The sequence below is a fragment of the Phasianus colchicus genome, chromosome 12 (assembly GCF_987193195.1).
Source record: "Phasianus colchicus chromosome 12, bPhaCol1.hap1.1, whole genome shotgun sequence".
In the NCBI taxonomy this organism is placed as follows: Eukaryota; Metazoa; Chordata; class Aves; order Galliformes; family Phasianidae; genus Phasianus; species Phasianus colchicus.
Window position 1 is genome coordinate 3280379 of NC_143447.1, and position 19700 is coordinate 3300078.

The 19700-nt window shown below is 48.2% G+C and overlaps 2 protein-coding genes across 14 annotated transcripts in view; one reads left to right on the plus strand and one right to left on the minus strand.

Moving 5' to 3' along the window:
- HMG20A (high mobility group 20A) overlaps positions 1-8059 on the minus strand; it is a 168868-nt gene extending 160809 nt beyond the window's left edge. For 2 of the 7 annotated variants that reach the window (XR_016470259.1, XM_031616343.2), the window contains exons 1-2: positions 7689-7791; positions 7009-7116 (exon numbers count right to left, since the gene is read on the minus strand). The gene's annotated coding sequence lies outside the window, so the exon portion shown is untranslated. The other 5 variants (XM_031616345.2, XM_090148669.1, XM_090148668.1 and 2 more) reach the window with 5 other exon arrangements.
- A 142-nt stretch (positions 8060-8201) lies between these two features.
- PEAK1 (pseudopodium enriched atypical kinase 1) overlaps positions 8202-19700 on the plus strand; it is a 94987-nt gene continuing 83488 nt past the window's right edge. For 4 of the 7 annotated variants that reach the window (XM_090148673.1, XM_090148672.1, XM_090148670.1 and 1 more), the window contains exon 1: positions 8202-8322. The gene's annotated coding sequence lies outside the window, so the exon portion shown is untranslated. Of the gene's footprint in view, positions 8323-10583; positions 10659-19700 lie in introns of all 7 variants that reach the window. The other 3 variants (XM_090148671.1, XM_090148676.1, XM_090148674.1) reach the window with 3 other exon arrangements.

A 19700-nucleotide genomic window follows, 5' to 3' on the forward strand; every position in this document is an offset into this window, starting at 1 on the left:
CTGCATTGAACACAAAACAGTGGCAACACCTCCTCTACACTCACCATCCAAAAAGCAACTGATCTGTCAACTGTTTCACTGATCTGTCATTCCTTCTTTGTTCTCTCAGAGATCAATTGTCTAATTCCTTGTCAGCTTTTGCTGATGTACTGTCTGGCTGATTTGGGATGATTACTTGGTGCTTCATTTATCTTCTGAACACCATTTAGCAGTAAAAACACAAGTAAGTGCCAGAAAACTCGTTACTCTGATTTGCAAAAGCCTTTAATTCCTCAAATTTCTATATTTTCAATTATAATGTTATACCAATGCAGCTGAACTACCGAGATGCTACTGAGCAAGTTCAGAAGCAGACACTTACATTCCAAGTCTCAAAACCATAGGTATGACTGATACATTTCCTACTGTAAATCTCAGCTTGCTAAGTAGAATCTATCTGCCTGCAATAAGCAGTGTACCTTTCCCACAGCAGCCTTCAGATAACGCACTGCTGCAAGGCTGTGCTACCAGCCCTGCTGCTCAGCACTGTGCTGTCCTCTCTCAGCAGTCACACGAGCTGGGAGGAAAGAACAATGCGACACGGCTATGGAGTGCTGCATGGCTACATTTTAAAAGGCATTAATTAAATGTCTCTATAAGAACTCAACTATAGACATTTATCTGACTAACGTCACTGACTTCAGAGTTGAGAAGAACCGCTTTCACATCAGTGAAGAGAAAAGGGAGCATTCAGAGTTCTCAGAAGTCTATAATAAGACGCTGTGATAAAAGCTGAAATTTTGTCTTTTGGAATGCATAGAAAATGCAAGAAATTTCCAATCTCTTCTGTCTTCCCACTCATCAATACGAAGATGTAACCTCTTTCTGTGCACTATTTGCATATCAATGCACACAATACTCATCCAAATAACAGCAGCATAGGAACAACCTTAAGGAGAACAACGGAAAGTTTCTTGTAAGCAGCTGTTTCCTACACACTTCTGATACATGTCTTTTCAGTAATCTTCCTGAGGAATGGCTTTGGGACAGAAAGCAAGTTGTTTTTAAGTGGGAATGAGATCACCAAGTAACTTACCTTAAAAGAGATGTTACATAATGGTTATTGAGACCTGCTGTAAGGACTGTAAAACAGCAACCTTGCACAGCTTCCCATTGCAGCAGCCAGCTAGGTTTTGTTCTGCTTTTGTATGCTACAACCCATGTGCTAAGAGTGCTTATCAATAAATTCTGATCAGGCTGTCATGTGATAAACTTATCCTTTTGAGAAGTTAAACAAATGCAGCTCCTGCAATCACCTTCAGACCGAACACAGACCTTCAACTGGTTCTCAGAGAACAGTGACAGCAAGTCAAAGTAATCAACAAGCTTCAAAATTGATACCATTTTGTTCAAAAACATTGCATTTCAGAAAGCAGAATAAATCAGGCTCTATGTGGGACTCCAAACTGGCATTTAAAAATTCAGGAATCACAAACAAATGATTCAGAAGCTTTTCTTTTCTCTTCCATTTTTCCTAAATTCTGAGCTTAAAATATATGATTTTTCTCCCACATTTAGTTTCAGCAGAACACAAAAATTTCAGGCCTCATTCTGAACCTTCATGTGTTTGGATACAAACAAGATCTAAGGTCAGCCTACAAGACTACTGAACTGCAGAGGTTTGCTCCTTTCTCACTTGTCTGTGGCCATGCCTGGGCTTTTCATTGAGTTTTTCTAACCCTGCAACTCTTCCCTTTGGGAGAAGAGCAGGAAAGAATAGAAGCTGGATATCTTCCACAATCTCAGCTACGTACTTAAAAAGACACAGAGCTCAAACACCAGAGCTTATAAAAATAAAAAGAATGCATATGGAATTTCCCACTTCCACCAATGGTGAACACTCATACAAACTTACACAAGCCAGCCTTAGACACCAACAGTTCTTGCTAGCTGGACTCCTTCTGCTAGCAGCCTGTCATTGAGAGCTTTGAGATCATCTGCCCAAGTGAAGAGAAACCAAGCCTAGAAGGAAGAAACAACAGTCCTCCATTGCCACAGGTGAGATTAGCCTAAACCTATTTAACTACCAGCTATTTCAATCACAGCATCTTCAGACCTGCACAGCTCTGCTCACGAGACAATGTCTGTGTATGAGCATGCTAAAGAAACAATGGTTTTGCATTGATGTGTGTTTTTAGTAGACACCAGGCGAAATGGTTCAGCAAAGCATGAAGTAAGCACAGCAGCTGGCATGGGAAAGAAGGATGTAAGTAGCACAGCCAATACTGACCTACATTTCTGTAGCTCCATGGCCTGAGATTCAGCTTCTATCCCCCTACAACTCAAGTGATGTCAAAAATGAAGAACACTGGAAAAGATTCCAGTAACTGAGGGCCCTAAAATAGTCATAAGTGGGAGGAAATATGAATACTAGAAAAAAAATTAGGATTATCTCATAAGCTGACTTGACATCTCAGGTTTTTTTCCATCCAATGTAAAGCTAAACATTTATTCTGTTAATGAAAGATGAGATTCTTTCCCATGACTCTGGAAACAGAGAACTCTAAATCCCACAGATTCTGATTATTTTTCTAACAAGGGATATTTATGACATTGCTTCTTCATATCTTATATGAATTGCAGAATATTTATCTCTCTACCTTAATTAAACTGAGCAGAAGAACAGTTAAAGACAAATTCATTCCCATGTAGTGAAACAGTGAGGATTAAAGCAAACACTGGTTGTCTCAGCTCCATTTCAGCCGTAGCAGAAGGCACACAATTCCAGCTAGAGCACACTGCAGTAACACAGCCTGAGCCAGCACCAGAAGCCTTTCATATGGTTACCTGCCACAGAAAGAAACTGGATGCCAGGGCTGACAAGAACCCACTATGTCACACTTTCAGATAACTGCATTGCTAGCCAGGCACAGATGAACATCTTCATTTCTACAGCTATTATTTGATCTTGCCCTGGCAAAGTTTAAACCCCAACAGAAAGCGTGAGCACATGGTACCATGTTGTGCTCCACCACCTCCACTAAGTCTGCCAACTTATTCCTGGGTTAACTGTCTGGAATCGCAGACTTTCAGATCCTGTTTAAGAGCCTTCCTTTGCTGCAGTGATGACAAACACTGAGATCCACGAAGCAAGCCCCAGTGCAGAACTCGCTCATTACAATACACACCCTAAAGGAGAACTGAAGAGCATTTAAAAATGCCTTAGCTCAATACTTAGCTCAAGACTCCAAAGATATGTTCATCCACTCTAGAAATCCTATATAATTTGACTTATGAGATACTCTGGCAAGACACTTGTGTATTCAATGCAGTGGTAGCTTTACATGGAATATCTTCCTACATTAGCTCCAGAATTCTGAATTTTCATCCTTTAGGTAGAAGATGTCTTTGTCAACGCCCTTGATACGTGCAAACAAATACAAGGCAGGTGTGTGTTCTTAAAGAAAAGTAAGCTGTGGAGAAGTAGAAAAGGACCATTGTATCAAGGAAAACAGTTTGCAGTATTATTAAAAAATACCACTAAAACATACTTAATACACAGAGTTCCTCCTACCCTGGTGCACCATTTATCCCATACTGGGAACACTTCCCCCACCCGCCTTCACAGCAGAAATGCAATGTTAGCAAACTCCAGAGTTAAAAGTGTGAAAGAAGATTCACAGTTTACTGTTTCCAATACTTGGCTTGATGCTGATCTGTTTTTCTGTTGTATATTCTCATGCTATTACCAGAGCATGTTTTGTCACAGCTCTCTCCTCTGCTGTTCCAGCTATGGAGACTGACACTTGACTTTCCCAATCATGATGCCAGACACCACGTCTTCTGAGCACCAGTGTGGGATGCTCTTGATTTCAGAAATTCAGCTTTGGATCAACAAATAACGATGGCCCCAGAGTCATAACCACGAGATGGTTACTTCACCTGTTCTTACACAAATGGAACAACCAGTTTGTTCTTCCAGAACATCCACTGACATGCCTTGTTTTCAGCAAACACTACACCAGGGCTAAAAACCATCACGCCACCTTATCCCCACAGCTTTGAAACAGTAACCAAGGAAATTCCAAGCTAAATACTAACATTTCTTTTCTGAGCAACAAACAAAAATCTACAAAAACACTAGGTAATTCCACATGACTTATCTGAAAAGGACAGGACAGAGCTAATTCAACTCTACTGACCACCATTTATTTCACCCTGAGAACCTATCCAATTAAAGCAAATTCCTCTAATTTTCATGCAATAGCCATTTGTGAACTACAGGGTAAGAGTGTCAGCTGTCCACCTCACTGCTCACCACAGCCTTCATAACGGAACATAACTACACTGCAACTTTGCACACATATTTAGATCTCACCATAAAAATAAAAAATACTCTCTGGTCATCTTTAACCTTGTGTATATACATACATATCCCTTGTATCCTGCACGTGCTGGGACAGCTACCACGTGCAGGGGACAAGCTGTGTAACTGTCTCACTGAGTAGCCAATTATCCCCATGCAGTTCAACTCCACATCACAGCTAGCAGCACCGAGGGGGACTGTCCTGTATCTCTCAAATCAGAAGTGGTGCACAGATGTGCAGCGTGCTGCTTTAGCAGGCCAAAGAGACAGCGACACAATGCCATTAAGTGGATGAATTCTTTCCTGACAGTGAAATCCCCTCATCTGCTGCACAGTCAGATAAACATCAAGATAACTCAGCTGGACTTTTAGCACCTGTTTATCATATCAGTATTGACCTAAGGTCCAGTATCTCCCATCCAGTGCCTTGAGCAGCTTTATGTTAGTTAAACCACGGGCCTTACCAACCCCTGCCTTACTACTACTCCTCATCACACCCAGCCACACTCAGCTCTGTGTTCATGCAAATGTTTGGTTTCCAGCTTGAACAAATCCCTTAGCTAGTTCAGCACCTACATAAAATCACTTTCATCTCTTCAGCTGTTTGAAATAGCTTGTCAAAGCCTGCAGGGGCACTGGCACTAAAGAATACCAGCAGCTAAGACTCACTGGCTCCGGCTCCTACAGAACATCACACAGCCCAAACCAGACACACCAACACCTATTTCAAGTCCTAGCAAATATTGTAGATCACTTATTTTGAAAGGTGATTAATCATACTTTGTCACACGTCTCTTTTGGCCACAAACAATCCCTCAGATACCACAGAATAATTAAAGACATGAACTTTTCAGAGTTAAACACACCAATAGAACGAGAGCAGGCCTCTACCCAGGAACGCACTAAACTGCCAAGAACTCTTCTGTATTCAACACCAGAGGAATAAAAAACAGAACAAGTCAGACAAAAATTCCATCAGTCCAAAATCACTTGAATCCAGTTAATAACTGACACTTTCACTATCCTCATTCTCTTGAGGATGAACTTCACACATTGTTGCCGATGGTAACATAACTTCACGTCACTCAGCCTTTTCACTGGAGCAATTCCTCTAATTTTCATGCAATAGCAATTTGTGAACTACAGGGCAAGGGTGTCAGCTGTCCACCTCACTGCTCACCACAGCCTTCATAACGGAACATCCCCAAGTCTCAGCTTCCCATGTACTGAAAAACAACCCAACCCACAAGAATCTCAGAAACAGTGAAGTATAACAACATTTCTTTTTGTTTTTTATTCTAAGCCACGCAGACTGCTGGGCTGAAAATCCTGAAATTGCTCAGCCAAAGTCAGCTACTGCCATAGCCTCCTGCAAAGGAGAGCAGAATCATCTGTTTCTGTGATTAAAATCTTTAATAAGCCTTTTTGAAGACAACGCTGCTTCCATTTAACATTTTTCCTGATTAAGTTTCTTTAATAGGAATGTTCTTACCATCATTTGTGAAAGACAAGCTCTGTTTAAAGTGCATCAGCGTTCAGGGAAGTAAGGTCAAGGAGTAATGAAGATTTCCTAATAACATCCAGAACTCAGCATTCAGTTATTCAACTCCATTTGCCTTCTCCTAACCCCCAACTGCTCCCATCTCATAGTCTGAGTGAAGGCTTCGCACAAAGCCACACCACTCCAGCTGCAACCGCAGTTACCCAGAAGTTGTTGGTATCAAATATTTCATTTCTCCTTCAGAAACAGAACACCCAACCTCAGGGTTGTCCCTATAAGTTGGGTATTAACACTGCAAGCCACTCTTTTCAGATATGCATATTAATCCTTAAAAAAGACCATTAACAGACAGGCACACCCCAACAATCACATCATCACAGGAGGGATTGGTACAGGGCAGGTCTGCTTGCAGTTTCTCACCACCAAACCTATCTCACAGGTAGCAACACTGACTATACATGACAACATATAAATAAGTTCCAGTTGCTTTGCCCTCAAAAACCAGTACAGAGTTACCAGACAGCCTTCACTGCTTTCACAACTCCACTGGCTTTAAAAATTAAAGAAAAAAGACATTTTTGAAAACAAATTGTTCTTAGAAAATTCATACCAAGCAAGCACCTAGAGCCACAGTGTTTTTATCAACCACTAGTCAACTCTTAAAAAGCATAATGGTTTCCAGCAACACAGGAAATAAAACCCTTCTGCTTCTAGAGGAAATCATGGAAGTAAAACAAAAAAAGCTTAAAGGAACTAGTTCTGGAAGATCTCCAAAGCCAATCCAACTGGAAATTGAAAGGGCATTTTATTAGGGTACAAGCACTAACCCAAAGGAAAAAGCTTAATTCACCTACTCAAACACACACACTGGTGTTCACTTGTGTTACCCTTCCTTTCAGAGGTGATGATCACAGGAGTGTCTCCATGGCTGTAAGCACAGCTTCTTCCACCCGTGCTGTTTTAGTGTACCCTACAATATACATCTGAATGCTACAAAAACCAGCACGGTTCCACGCATGCTTCAGGTGGGGGGAGTAAAGACCCTCCAGCCACAGCCTGGGGAGGAACAGGATGGGCAGAGAGAGTTCAGCAACTTGCATCAGCTTACAAGACAAGAAGGAATAACTCCGCCAGGTGGGTACGGAGCAACAGCTCAGCTCACCCTCACTGCTTCCACTCAGTCCTTGAGCACGGGGCAGCTCAGCACACCTCAGCAATCTGGGCAGCCCTTGCCATCAGACTCAGCCCGCGCCTGCTGAGGGAACGTGTCCTGCAGGAACAGAAGATGAAAGACGTTTAGAAACTGCAAAGCACCGCGGTTTGTGTTTAGTCACCTTCTGACAGTGACACACAGAGCTGAACCCCTCTCTGTGGCTAAAGCATCGCTCTGGGAACGGGGCTCGCTCTGTTCTCACAGAACGGACGGACACCTGTCGGGTTGCTCCCTACGCACCTCACCGCAAGCAGGAAGAATGAAAAGATTAAATTCACACGGGGAACAGCGGGGCTCAGTCACACGCCGCAGTTTCTCTATTTTGAGCGAGCTGAAAGGCAGGAGGGCTCCTTGAGGTACTACTGAGGGGACGTAACAAAGTAACGGCAACGGAGAGCGGAGGAGCCGCGGGGAACCGCCGCCTTTTATCGCCGACAGGACGAAGGCGACGAGGACGAAGCAGACACGCGCCGAGCGCTCAGCCCCACGCTCCACAGCGCTCCGCAGGCCCGAAGCCGCGGGCAGGCCGGGCGGGCCGGTCCCAGCACGCCGCCCCCAGCTCGGCGCCGCGCTCCGGGCCGCCCCGGGCGGTGAGAGAGCCGAGCAGCCCCACGGCCCGCCGCACTGACCTGCGGGGCTCGGCCCGGCACTGCGCGTCCCCTCCGCCCCGCGCCGCCGCCGCCGCGTCCCTCACAGAGCCGCATCACCGCGCCTCCACCCGCGCGGATCTCTCCGCCCCTCACCGCGGCGCTGCCCGGAGAAACCCCAAGGAGAGCCCGGGCTGGAAGCACGCGGGCCGACCTCAGCAGCGCTTTCTCGCCCTTTCCTTCCCCTTTCCGCCGCCTCGGAGCGGGAGGCCGAACTACACACCGGGACTACTTTTTTCGCGCGAGCGGAAGAACACCGTTACCTTTCGCGCGGCGTCGTTCGGCTGTGAAGCCGGGACCACGCGCGGTGCATGCCGGGACGTGTAGTCTTCCCCCGCGGCGGGACCGGAGCGCTCCCGCGGCCGCGCCCCGCCCCCTCGCCCCTCCCTAGCCAATGGGCTGCCGCGGCGGGCGGGGACGCACCGCCCTCCGTGCGCGAGGGGGCGGGGCCGTGCCGCGGCCGGCGGCGGCCGGAGTTGGTGGTGCGCGCGGGCGCGGCGCTCGCAGCCCGTCCCGGGACTCGGCGCAGCGCGGCCCGGCGGCCGGCCGCCCTCAGCGAGCCTCCGCGCAGCCGCCGCACCCGGGAGCGCGCCGCGGGGCCGGGAGTCCCCGTCAGGTGAGGCGCGGGGGCCGACCCTCGGGCGGGGGGCGCCGCCGGGGTCGGGTTTCCTCAGCGGGGCCCCGAACGCGGCCGCGCGGGGGGAGGCGGGAGGTGCGGGCGAGCGGCGGCGGCGGCTGAGGCGCTCCGTCCGCGGGTGGAGAGCGGCGCGGGGCGGGAGGCGGCAGCCGGCGGTGCGCCCCGCGCTCGGAGCGAAGTTGCGTCCGGGCGGTGCCTTTGTTCGGCTGCGGCGCCCTGCGTGCGGACGGCGCCCGGCTGCGCTCCTCTGCCCCGCGCCGGAACCACGAACCGGCGGGCGCCGCTCGGCGTCTGCGGCCGTCCGGGGCAGCCCGGGTGCGAAAAGACGTGTGGTGGACGAACGAGTTGGAGCATGCCTCCCCTGCCTTGTGCCTGGGTTAACGCTCCCGGCTCTCTCCTTTCCTTTTCCTTTTTCCTGTTGAGCGTCCCTTTTCCCTGCGGTCAGAGCGGAACGACGGTTTTCCTCCTCGTGGTCGTTGCTTTCTTGCTCCTCCGGCTTCACCCCGGCAGTCGTTTCCCTTTTACAGCGTGTGCCTGTCAGACCTGCCTCTCCCCAGGCCTGGGATCGACAGCCCGGGGCTGCTGGGATGGCCCAGAGGTTTCCTCTGGCTGTTGCCACCTGCCCTCCCATCCCTGCATCCCGGCACTGCAGCCGGGGTCACAGCCCCACGTGCGGTGTGGAGGTGTGAGCTGCCGTGCTGCCATGGACGTCACGAAGATGTGCGGTGTGGAAAGAGGTGGCAAAGAGAATGCTTGACCGGGGAAACTGGAAACAAGGCTGTTATCACGCTGCCGTCGGTGTGATAGATCCAGGTGTTTTTAACCTACTTATAATACAACAGCGGTAAACAGTAAGCCAAGGGCTGCTTTATTAGTTAAAATGAAGTTTGAAGAAATAATGTTGAGTTGACTGCAAGCCACGTGTGGCATCTCATGGCTGACAGCAGCAGCCAGGAACTGTCAGTGCGGCCACATTCACCCCACAGCCCCATCAGGTAACATGGCAGGGGGAGATGCATGTCCCCACGGGGCTGGCACAGCACTGGAATTTACATTCTGCTGTTTCATATGGTAGCAGCACAACAACGTGGGGTTGCTGTTACCATCATTTGAAGTTTAGAGTGGAAAAATACAGGCTGTGAAGCGGAACCAGGCTTTGCTCGTTGTCTGTTACAGTGGAGAAGGAGGCGAGAGCTTTGCTGTTTGTGAAGTGTCAGTGACAAGGACAGAGTGCTTGGTTTTACGTGCTAGCAGTGCCAATCAGTTGTCCCACACCTCAACCAATAAATTGTGGTTTAGCATGGTAGCCTGCGTGTTTCCTTTTGGTTTCTCCAAGTCATAAGCAGAGATTATGGGCCGTGTGAGAAAAATGTCACTGTGCCTTTTGCTGAAGATTAGTGGCTGAGTCACTGAAGCAATCTCTTTCCCCATATCTCTGCAAGTGGACTGAGCAGATTTGAGATTGCCCGATGGCTGAGAGGTGTGGATAGAGGTGACTGCTGTGGGTGTTTAAACTGGAAGAGGGTAGATTCAGAGTAGATATTAGGAAGAAATTCTTTGCTGTGAGGGCAGTGGGACACTGGAACAGGTTGCCCAGTGAGGCTGTGGATGTCACTCCCTGGATGAGCTCAAGGCCAGGCTGGATGGGGCTGTGAGCAGCCTGGGCTAGAGAGATGTCCCTGCCTACAGCAGGGGATGGAACTGGGTGATCTTAAAGGTCCCTTCCAACCCAAACCATTCTGTGAGCAGTGGTACTGGGATGGCAGATCGTGGTGCCAGGCATGCAGATACGTAGAAATGCACAGTGCCCATCTTGTGTGGGCCTTAGCAGGAGTGCTTTTGCATCAGTTACAGTAGCAGTAACAGTGTAAGAAAAGCCATCCTGCTGCCGTCACTGTTGATTTCAGGAGGTGCACGTAGTGAGGCTCTTGGAATCACAGCAAACAAACAGATAAAAGTGATGCCAGGCCTCACACTGTGGGCTTCTGCAGTGCTTGTTTTGGTAACACCTTGTCTGAGGCAGCAGGTCAGCATGGTGCTAAAGGGTGACATCCTTCCTTTAAAAAGCTGCTGCTATTATAGGAAATACAGTGACAAGCATTTGGCAGATAAAGGCTAACTCCTCAGTGCTCGGGCAGATCTGGGTTGCTGCAGTACTTGACAGAGGCTGTATAGGAGCAGCGCACTCAGTGAGAGATTCATGGTTATACTTTAAACGTTTCCATAAATCCTTTTAACAGGTGTGGTTCTGAGCCTTAGCTGAATGGATGCCTGTATTTATCAGGCCACCGTACCGAGCTCATCCCAGGAGCCAGGTGGGATATGGCATGGAATGCTGTGTGTGCATATGGAGGTGCAGTCATCCAGCTCCAAGGCTCTTCCTGTCAAAAAAAACCTTCATACTCATTTAGAAGGCACTGGTTTGCTATGAGTGTGATCAAATTCAGACGTCCTTCTGTGTTGACTTCAGAGCTGTTGGCTCCTGAGAGAAGTTTCTGCACGCGTCGCTGATGCTCTTGCTGTCTCCTCGGCTGCCAAACAGGCTGTCAGGCAGTTGTTACTTTGCTTCTTGGTCCATCAGTGCCCTGTCTGGTGGTTTTCATGGCTGTGGTTTTCAACACAGCAAGAAGAAGAGCAGCTTAAAAAGGGGAAATATATAATCCTCCCCATTACCGGCCAGTAAATTCCAAAACAGGCCCTTCTGAAATAATGGAAACACTTGAACATCTTACAGCTCTGGAGCTGGAAGCGTCCTGGTGTGGTTATTGGTTTTCTGGCTGTTTTTTTTCCCTGGGCAGATTTGTCCTTTCTCTCTTCCTCCTGTTGGCTGCAGAGAAACCTTTGGGCTGGTGGGGATGCCCAGCAAATCACTGCTCCTTTCTGTGAAGGCTCTTCCTTTAAGAAACTTCAAAGTTTAATGCGAATCTCAGAGAGAATAAATATTAGCGCAGAAGTTTTCTGCAGAGGAATAATTCATGTGTAATTGGTTTTCCGTTTGCTCTGTGCTTCCCTACGCTGAACTGGGTATTTTTACTTAAAAACAGATTGCACAATGCTCTCCGGTGTCAGTCGGTCTGTAACTATATGGTTAAGGAGCGTGACTCGTGCTGTTTGGAATGATGCTTGGAGGAGGTAGTTTATTTCCATGACTTTTGTACTGTAAACTGTAGATGTTCCATCTTCAGAGGCATGGAGAGAGCTGATGGGAGGCAAAGATGCACAGCATGTAAGGGACACAGACACTGTCCATGCAGCTGGCTGGTGATGCCTGCTGGCCTGGCACATCAGCAGGGGCAGCTCGCTGTGCTGAGCACTAAGTGCACATCCAAGGCGTGAAGGTTGGCCGTCTTAGAGCTTCTCATCTGTAACACTGTGTTTTTATATTGTGGCTGTTTGTGATTGTTGTTGTGATTTGTTTCAGGTTATTTGCAAGAAAGCCTCGGATTTGCTGGGCTCCTCAAGGTGCTCTCGGTGACACGTCTTTCGATTGCAGTAATTGTACAGATGGTAGGGCAGGCCTTCTTGGAATGAGCAAATGGGTGTTTCAAGGTCGTCACCTCTGGCTTGGGAAGGTTGCTTGGGCAGCTTGGAAAGCAGAGGCGTGTTAGGACAAGGCTTGCCATGACCTGAAGTGCTCTTATGCCCATGGATTCACCCAGTTGGAGTTTTTCATACCACTAAGACGGGCAGAGCTGCGGTATGCAGCTGTATCCACCATGGGGCTGCTCACCCTGCCCTCTGAGCCACCCCATGGTGCTGCTCTGCTGCAGCACTTCCATGGGTGGGAGCAGAGCTCTTCCCAGGCGGCCTCCTACAGTGCTGTGCATCAGGAATGCTGGGGATAGGAGGCACCCACCTGCAGCAGGAGCCATACACTGGTAGTAATTGCCATGAGAAGCATTCAGCAGCAGCTCAGCAGGTACCAGGTGAGGCAGTGGGGTGCTGAGAGATCCCACAGCAGTGCTGGAGCCTCAGTCACAGTGTGTTCTCCTGTGTCTGGGCTGTTAGCACCGTGTTTCTGCGTGCTGGAATGGGAGAGGTGTTGGATTGCTTCGCCTGTCTGTGCAGTTGTTTTCAGAGAGCAGCTGCAGGTTCCTCTCTGGTACTGGCGTTCAGCAAATGTGCTCTTGCACTCAGTATTGCAAGTCATTGTAAATTGCACCGTATAAATAGCAAGAAGTGCTGCATTTAAAAAGCAAACAAACAAACAAAAAGCCTGCCGCTCACCCTCTGTGCTTTACAGGCTTGCTGTTTCTCTCTGTAGCACAGAACGGCGTTAACACTGCAGGCTTTTCTTGTCCTTTGCAGATGGACTTCATTGCTCATGGCTGTGCGTTATCTTCGTTTATCAATGTAAATCAACAGCGCTATTCCTGAGCAATGCAGATAGCAGTGACATTCCTTCTGAAGCTACACTCAGCCTGAGAAACTGCATTGTACAGAAACATGTTGGGAAAGATAACCCGCGTGGGTTATCGGGGAGGGCTCTGCTCAGCCCCTGTGGATGAGATGATGGAAAAGGGCTGTGTTATTGCTTTCTAAAAGGTTCCAGAGCAACTGCCAGGGCTCTCAGTGGAAGGGACTGAGATTTCTTAAGCTTTCAAATATTACTTAAGTTGCTGCTGTTTTCTAGCGATGACTGTCAATCCTCCATGTGTTACATCTGTCTGTCATCCAAAACCCAGCCCGTATCACCTCCATGCAAAGCTGACTTGAAAGCCTTCGTGTGGGCATCATCAGCATCCAAACAAAATGCAGCACGTGGAATGGAGAAGGAAATGTGAATCCATGTAATGAATAATGTTCTCTTCAGTGGCGGCTGCTGCTTCCTGGGCTGTGCTTATTATGTCAGCCAGTAGTCCTTCATGTTGTATTATATGGGTTGTATGCTGCATGTTTGTAGGTGGTGCTGGCCTTGAGAGCTGTTCTTTTCCATGTTTTTAGTGTATATATTAGAGAGGAACATTCATCAGCACAGCCTCTTACCAAAGTAGTTCTCTCTGCATAATAATGCAACTTCTTGGGTTTGTCCCCATTGGTTTCATGAGGGAGGTGTTTATCCATCTCAATGAAATGGGAGCAATTTTGCTATCATCTAACAGCTCATTTTTTTTTACCTTGTGGTGCACGTGAGGGGATAGCTGTAATTTACTGTAACACTTACTTGGTTCTCTCCTGCAAATGTATCTGTAACTTAGGTACCTGACAACTGCAGCTTGGATGATTTTGCTCAGTGCTTCATGCTTTCTTTTCTGTCCCTCTTTTTCCATGAGCTCTCCCAGCAATGTCAGTGTTCTGCCAGGAAGATGGAAGATGTTCTTGTGACATTTCTGTTGGTTGGATGATGCACAGTGAGGCAGCTGCCCTTTGTACCTGCCATCACAAGCCCAGCAGCTCCCATATCCTGCTGGGGCCAACCAGTGCAGGGCTGGTCTGAGAGATGTGTGTGCACTCATCAGCCTGCCAAGCTTTTATCTCAGAACTCTGACAGTTCTTGGAGGTGCTGGTCTGTTCTTGGCAGTAGTTTTCTGAGCAAGTTAAGAAGGGAGAGCCGTCACACCACAAAAAGGAAACTGTGCTGGTGGGTTTGCGGGATGAACCAAACCCCCATTTGTATTCTTAAAGAAGCACGAGGAGAACAGGCAGTCCTATTTCACAAGGTGCCTCTCTCAGGCTGATGAGGAGCATACGTTAGCTTTGGTGCCCTTGGGTGCCATTCCAGAACAGGGGATACGATTACTGATATTTCAGGTAACGCTCCATATTAAAGCCCAGCTTTTGTTGTTTAGATTGAGATATGTCTGTGTGGGAGGCAGAGGTGAGGGTTTGGTGTTACCCAGCCCTGCTGCTTGCTGCAGCCCCAGCAGGAGCTCTGTGACTGACTGCAGCTGCTGGGACCTGCAGGCCATGGGTGGCTCCTCTGGGAAAGCTGTACTCAGCAGCAACAGAGGCGGCTTTTTTTTCTCTTCTGCCTCTTTAAGATGTTGGAATTAATCACTTTTATGTAGTTGTTTTGCATATTTTTCAGATGAGCAGCTTTCTTGAGCTTTGTGCTCTTTATTACCTAATCTTTGTTTCTAAAGTTCGGAGCATGACCTCAGTTTTTATTTGGGTTTTAGTGGAGTATTTGCTGCCTGTAGCCCTGTCAGACCCCGCGCTTCTCCCATCTCCAGCTCTGCAGGCCTGCAGTCCCCGCAGCTTGGATGGAGTCTGAGCAGCAAACTGTCTTCTGTAGTACTTCCAGGTTTCTAAATCTTTGGAATTTTCTCTGTGTAAAGTTACGACTTCCTGAAAAAATATTGGCACCGATGGCGGAGGCTGTTAGTTTTTGGAGCTTCTCTTCAAGTTACCCTCTGCTTTGTTTTTTCCTCCTCTTCAAAGGAGGAGAGGCTGGTGGACGGGGCGAGCGCGGGGTGAAGGACTCACCGGCTTTGGAAGGGGAAATGGTTTGAAGTTGAGGGAGGGAAGATTTCGGTTGGTTATCAGAGGGAAGTTCTTCACAGAGAGAGTGGTGAGGTGCTGGAACAGCTGCCCAGAGAGGCTGTGGATGCCCCTGGAGGTGTTCAAGGCCAGGTTGGCTGTAGGCCAGGCCCTGGGCAACCTGGTCTGGTTTTATATGTGGAGCCCTGCCTACAGCATTGGGGTTGGAGCTTCATTATGATTCATGTGATTCTGTGAAAGGAGAAGAGAATGTGGCCGTGAGATGGCTTTGCTCACCCCACAAGCATCGCAGCCGTCCATGCACTGCAAGCAGATGGACAACTGGAGGAAATGGCTTTAGAAGTCAGCTGAAGACATCTCCAATCAAACAACTACTCCATCAGTTGCCGAATTAACGAAGAAGAGAATGAAAAGCTCTACTAGAGTCAGGTATTCAGAGTTTAAAATTAGACCCAAAACACTGCCATGGTCTCGTTCACTTTGCTGCCCGGCAGCGAGCTGCAGTGTTGTTTTAGTTGCCATAATACAGAGTGGGAAATGTATTTCGATCCCAGCAACTGGGCTGCTGCTGCTTCTGTTGTGAGAGGTTTAAGTCTTTAGTTCCAATAGTGAAGCTTTATGCTCTTATCATTTAAAGTATTTCTAGAGACTTATCCTGGCCTGCTAGGCTTGGCCGTTTGTGGCTGTGGCATCATCATCTTTTTTGTTTTACTTGCTGTTAAAACACGTGCTGGTCACATGGTGGGCTCTGCTCTGAGCAACAATGGGTTTTGCTGGTTACATATTTCTGCCTTGGCTGGAAGAGCTGCGCTGCAGTCAGGAGCTTGCAGCCAGACTTGCTGATTAGTATTTACTTTGCTCATGTCTGAATGCTTCAAGTTAGCATGTGAGTTGGGAGTCATGTTTGGAATTAGATTCTGTATTGTTCAGCTACGGGGAAGTCTTGGAAGCAGGGGCAGTGCTTAGTTTGGTGCCTATTTTTCAGATTTGATCAGCAGTTTCCATTTTAAGATAGGAGGAGAATGCCTGGAGTAAATGTGGCTTTTTTCTTTGCCTTGTTTCCAAGTCATAGTTTTTGGGTAAGGAAGCCTCACCATGCAAAGTTTCATCACTGTCCTCAAGATCACGTTTTCATTGTTTTGATAGGGGACGAGGCAGACTGCAGAGATGCCCTCAGGTCTTCTGGTGTTCACAGCTACAGAGAAGATGAGAACCAGTGACAGAAAGCAGTCCTCCTGAAAACATAGGCTTTTTGAAGTCTTCTGAAAAATGTACTGAACGTATAAAGTAGGGCATGATGTTCTCATACCAAACAGAATGCTGACTGTAACAAATGCTTGGACAATGCACGCATTCTCGCTTGTGGAGCTGAATGAGATGCGAATAACAGCAAAAAAAGGCAAAGTGGTGTCAGCAGCAGTGATCTGCGTTAAAAGAGCTCGGTGCTATCAGTGGATGCTTTTGTAACTTCAGTGCAGCAGTTCCCATCCAGGCCCCACAAGCTGTCAGCTTATCCTGCAGCGGGGAAGCGGATTTTGCAGTCCTGGCTGTCTTGTAGCAGCCTGATTTAGGTCTCGTTGGGTTGAAAAGCATACAGAGAAGTAGCGCTGCGATTCGCTCACAGACTTTTGGCCTGTCCATGCTGTTTGTATGGTGGTGTTGTACTGAGCACCACACGCTTTGAGGAGGGCAGATGGGAACAACGTGCCGGATTGCTGCGTGGGCCAATGTGACTCACTGAGGGCTTTAAAGGTCTTTCAGGAAAAGCTGACAGGCCTCAGCTCCCTGCTCGTAGCCTCGTGGGGCTTTTCCCTGAGTAGGAGCCCCCAGCAGTTCTCCTGATTTGGGCCGAGTGGCTTGTGGGCACTGTGGGTCTGTGAGATGGGCCTCCTGGTGCTGACGGCCAGGGCTGCCCTATAGAAACTCTGGAGCTTAATGCAGAGGGGAGGAGGGAGGAGGTGTGTGCTACAAGTGCTTGGGAAGTCCCTCTGCTCTCTGAACAAGGGGAATATTTCCATCCCTGCTTTCACGTGGTGAGTGTTTCGGGTGGTTTAATTTGTGCACGGTGCTCCCTAGTGAGAAGTTGGGGCTGTCAGAGATGCAGCGATCCCACTCCTCTCACCTGAGGCAAAAGCACTTGTTAAAAGCTTGAGCTTCCTTCTGCACAGCACTGTGTTCTCTCTGTAAATATCTGTAAAATACGGAATCGTGGAGTGGGTTGGGTTGGAAAAGGCTTTAAAGCTCACTGAGTTCCACCCCCTGCTGCAGGCTGGGTGCCCCCAGCAGCTCAGGCTGCCCATCCATGGCCTTGTCACCTCCAGGGATGGGGCACCCACAGCTCTGGGCAGCAGTGCCAGCACCTCATCACCTTGTGGGTAAACAGCTTCCTTCTCACATCTTACCTCAGTCTCCTCTCGTGTAGTTAGAAGCCATTTCCCCCTTGTCCTATCACTATTAGACCACATAAAAAGTCAGTTCCCCCCCCTGCTTTTAAGCCCCCCGACTACTAGAAGGCCACATGAGGTCTCCTTGGAGCATTCCCCAGGGCTGGGAGGCATGCAGGGTGCTGCCTTCAGGCCCTGCAGCCGTGAGGGTGAGAGCAGTGCCCTCATCTGCCATGCTGTGTGCAGGCTGGCACGCCCGGGGCCCTTTGTCTGCTGCAAGAGGTCCGAGGGCTTTTCTGCCCGAGATTAGAATGGGCGAAAGGAAGTGGAAAAGAGGAGAAGCAGACTTACTGAGCGCCTCAGCAGCTGCTGCCAAATCACATTTTGGGATTCGGTTCTATTTTCAATACGGCTCTGGCTGCCAAGGCTGGCAAACTGCGATCCTGCTGGAAGGAGGAGGGCAGGGAGACGTCGGAGCTGCTCTGCAGAGGGGGGACAGCACTCGGTTCTGCATGGTTCCTTCTGTGGGGAACAAAGAGGTTCAGGGGGTGGGGAGGTGTTTTCCAGTGTTTTTTTTCAGAAATGGGGCAAAACAATGGGTCTGATTTGCACTTCACATGTGGTTTTCTGTCTCCTCTCACATCATTTGCGTACGTTTAGGAACAGTTTGGTTTAACTTTCTTTTATAGGTGTGGGTCCTTTCCTCAGCTAGAACCCATCAGGGTATGGTTTCCCTCACGATTTCCGAGTGGATGTAGCAAGGAGTGAACAAACCCAGGTTGGCAAAACTGTTTGGAATTGACAAAAAAAAACAACAGGCTACGTGGAGCTGTTGAAGTGAATTGCTGTGAGAGCGAAGCCTGCAGTGTAGGAAGGGAAGATGGCTGAACAGCAAAAGGAACAAAGTTGGGAGCCAAAAAATGCCTGGGTTTTCTTCCTGCCTTTGTCGTGCCTCACTTGTAACCTTGGAAACAGAGAGACAGAGGGGTTGGGAAAGTTGCTAATTGTGAAAAGGGAGATAAGACGCAATACGCGGCTCTCTTTTCAGTTCCACTTACTGTGCGGTGTCAGCACAGCCTGCATCTTGGTGGTGGAGGCTGCGAGACTGGCGAGGCGGTGAATGGCCGAGGACAGTGCACAGCTGTGGGCACTATTTATACCTCCACGGGCAGGAGAGTCGGCGTGATGAAATAGGCACGGCTCTGCTCAGCAGGATTTCTTTGGGAACAGTTCCCGAAAATGTAAAGGGAGATTCTAGCAATTAAAATATGGCCAAGAACAGACAGCTGGTGAAGAGAACAGCAAGTCACACAAGTGAGGACTTGCAGGTGGAGGGTCTGAAGCCTCAGCTGGGCATCCCTCCCTCCCAGCTCAGTGCCCAAGCCCTTGACTTCCACAAGAGCCAGCTGAGGCAACTTCCAACTTTCCAAAGCATGTTAGAAAAATGATTATCTAATAATTTTATCTCAGCAGAAGGACCTGGAAAGGGAGCGATTTGGTTTGCTCTCTGTAGATGTGTTAATGATGGGAATCTTTCAAAAGTCGGCTTGCAAGGACAGAAGGACAAATGCAATTCTAGGATGTGTAAAATGGAAATTAGGCACCGGGACAGAAACTGGATTGCTTCAAAGATGAGAAGCTGGGGTAAATTAAGAAGTACCAGATACCATCTCGGAAATACTGGAATCTAATATCTGACAATTACTTTGAGAAAAGTTTGCTGAGGGAAACCACAGGGTACTGCCAGCACCGCATAGCTCTGTGCTCTATGCGTTTTGTACAGATTGCAGATAATTTCACATTGACCCCTGTTTTATATCTGAAAAAAATCTATCAAGTTACTGTGTTATTTAAAATACCCCTGAATGTTTCTGTGTCCCCCGGGGATGTGGTTGCAGTGCTGTCTTTACTTCCCGTTTCTCCCTTAGTGCTCCAAAATCCACAAGCTGCTGCTGTCCCAGACTGCTGTCTCTTCGGGGAAGCAGAGGATGGGTTAGTGGGTGAATTACAAAGTAATTTGATCGAGGGCTCTGAAGATACGATCTCTCCTCAGTTTTCTTCCCTTGTAATGTCAACACTGTGGTTTTTAGAGAATAATACTTTGCACGTACGCTCTGAAGTTCCAGCTTTGGCTCTGACTTGTCCTAAAAACCACTTTGTTGGGTTTGATCTGATATGGGTTACCATCTGACAGCTCTTGTCCCTCTAAGAAACTCGTTTCCAAATTCTCTATTACAAAAGCTTGATCAAAAGATAAAACTTGAACTAATAAGATGAATAATTTACCAAGATGAAAGAAAAATGGAACGGGGCAAAGCTAAGAGCCCGAGGCACTGATGCGTTCCCAAAAGTCTGTCTTGTCTGTGCTGACTCTTGCTGACCGTAGTGTCTCTCTTGTTACTGCTACTATTACTGAAAATGAGGCCGTTTCTACCTGAAAATAAGATTTGTCAAGGCTTATAGAGCCATTAAGGTTGGAAAAACCTTCAAGATCATCTAGATCATCAACCCACCCTCACTGTGTGCACTGAC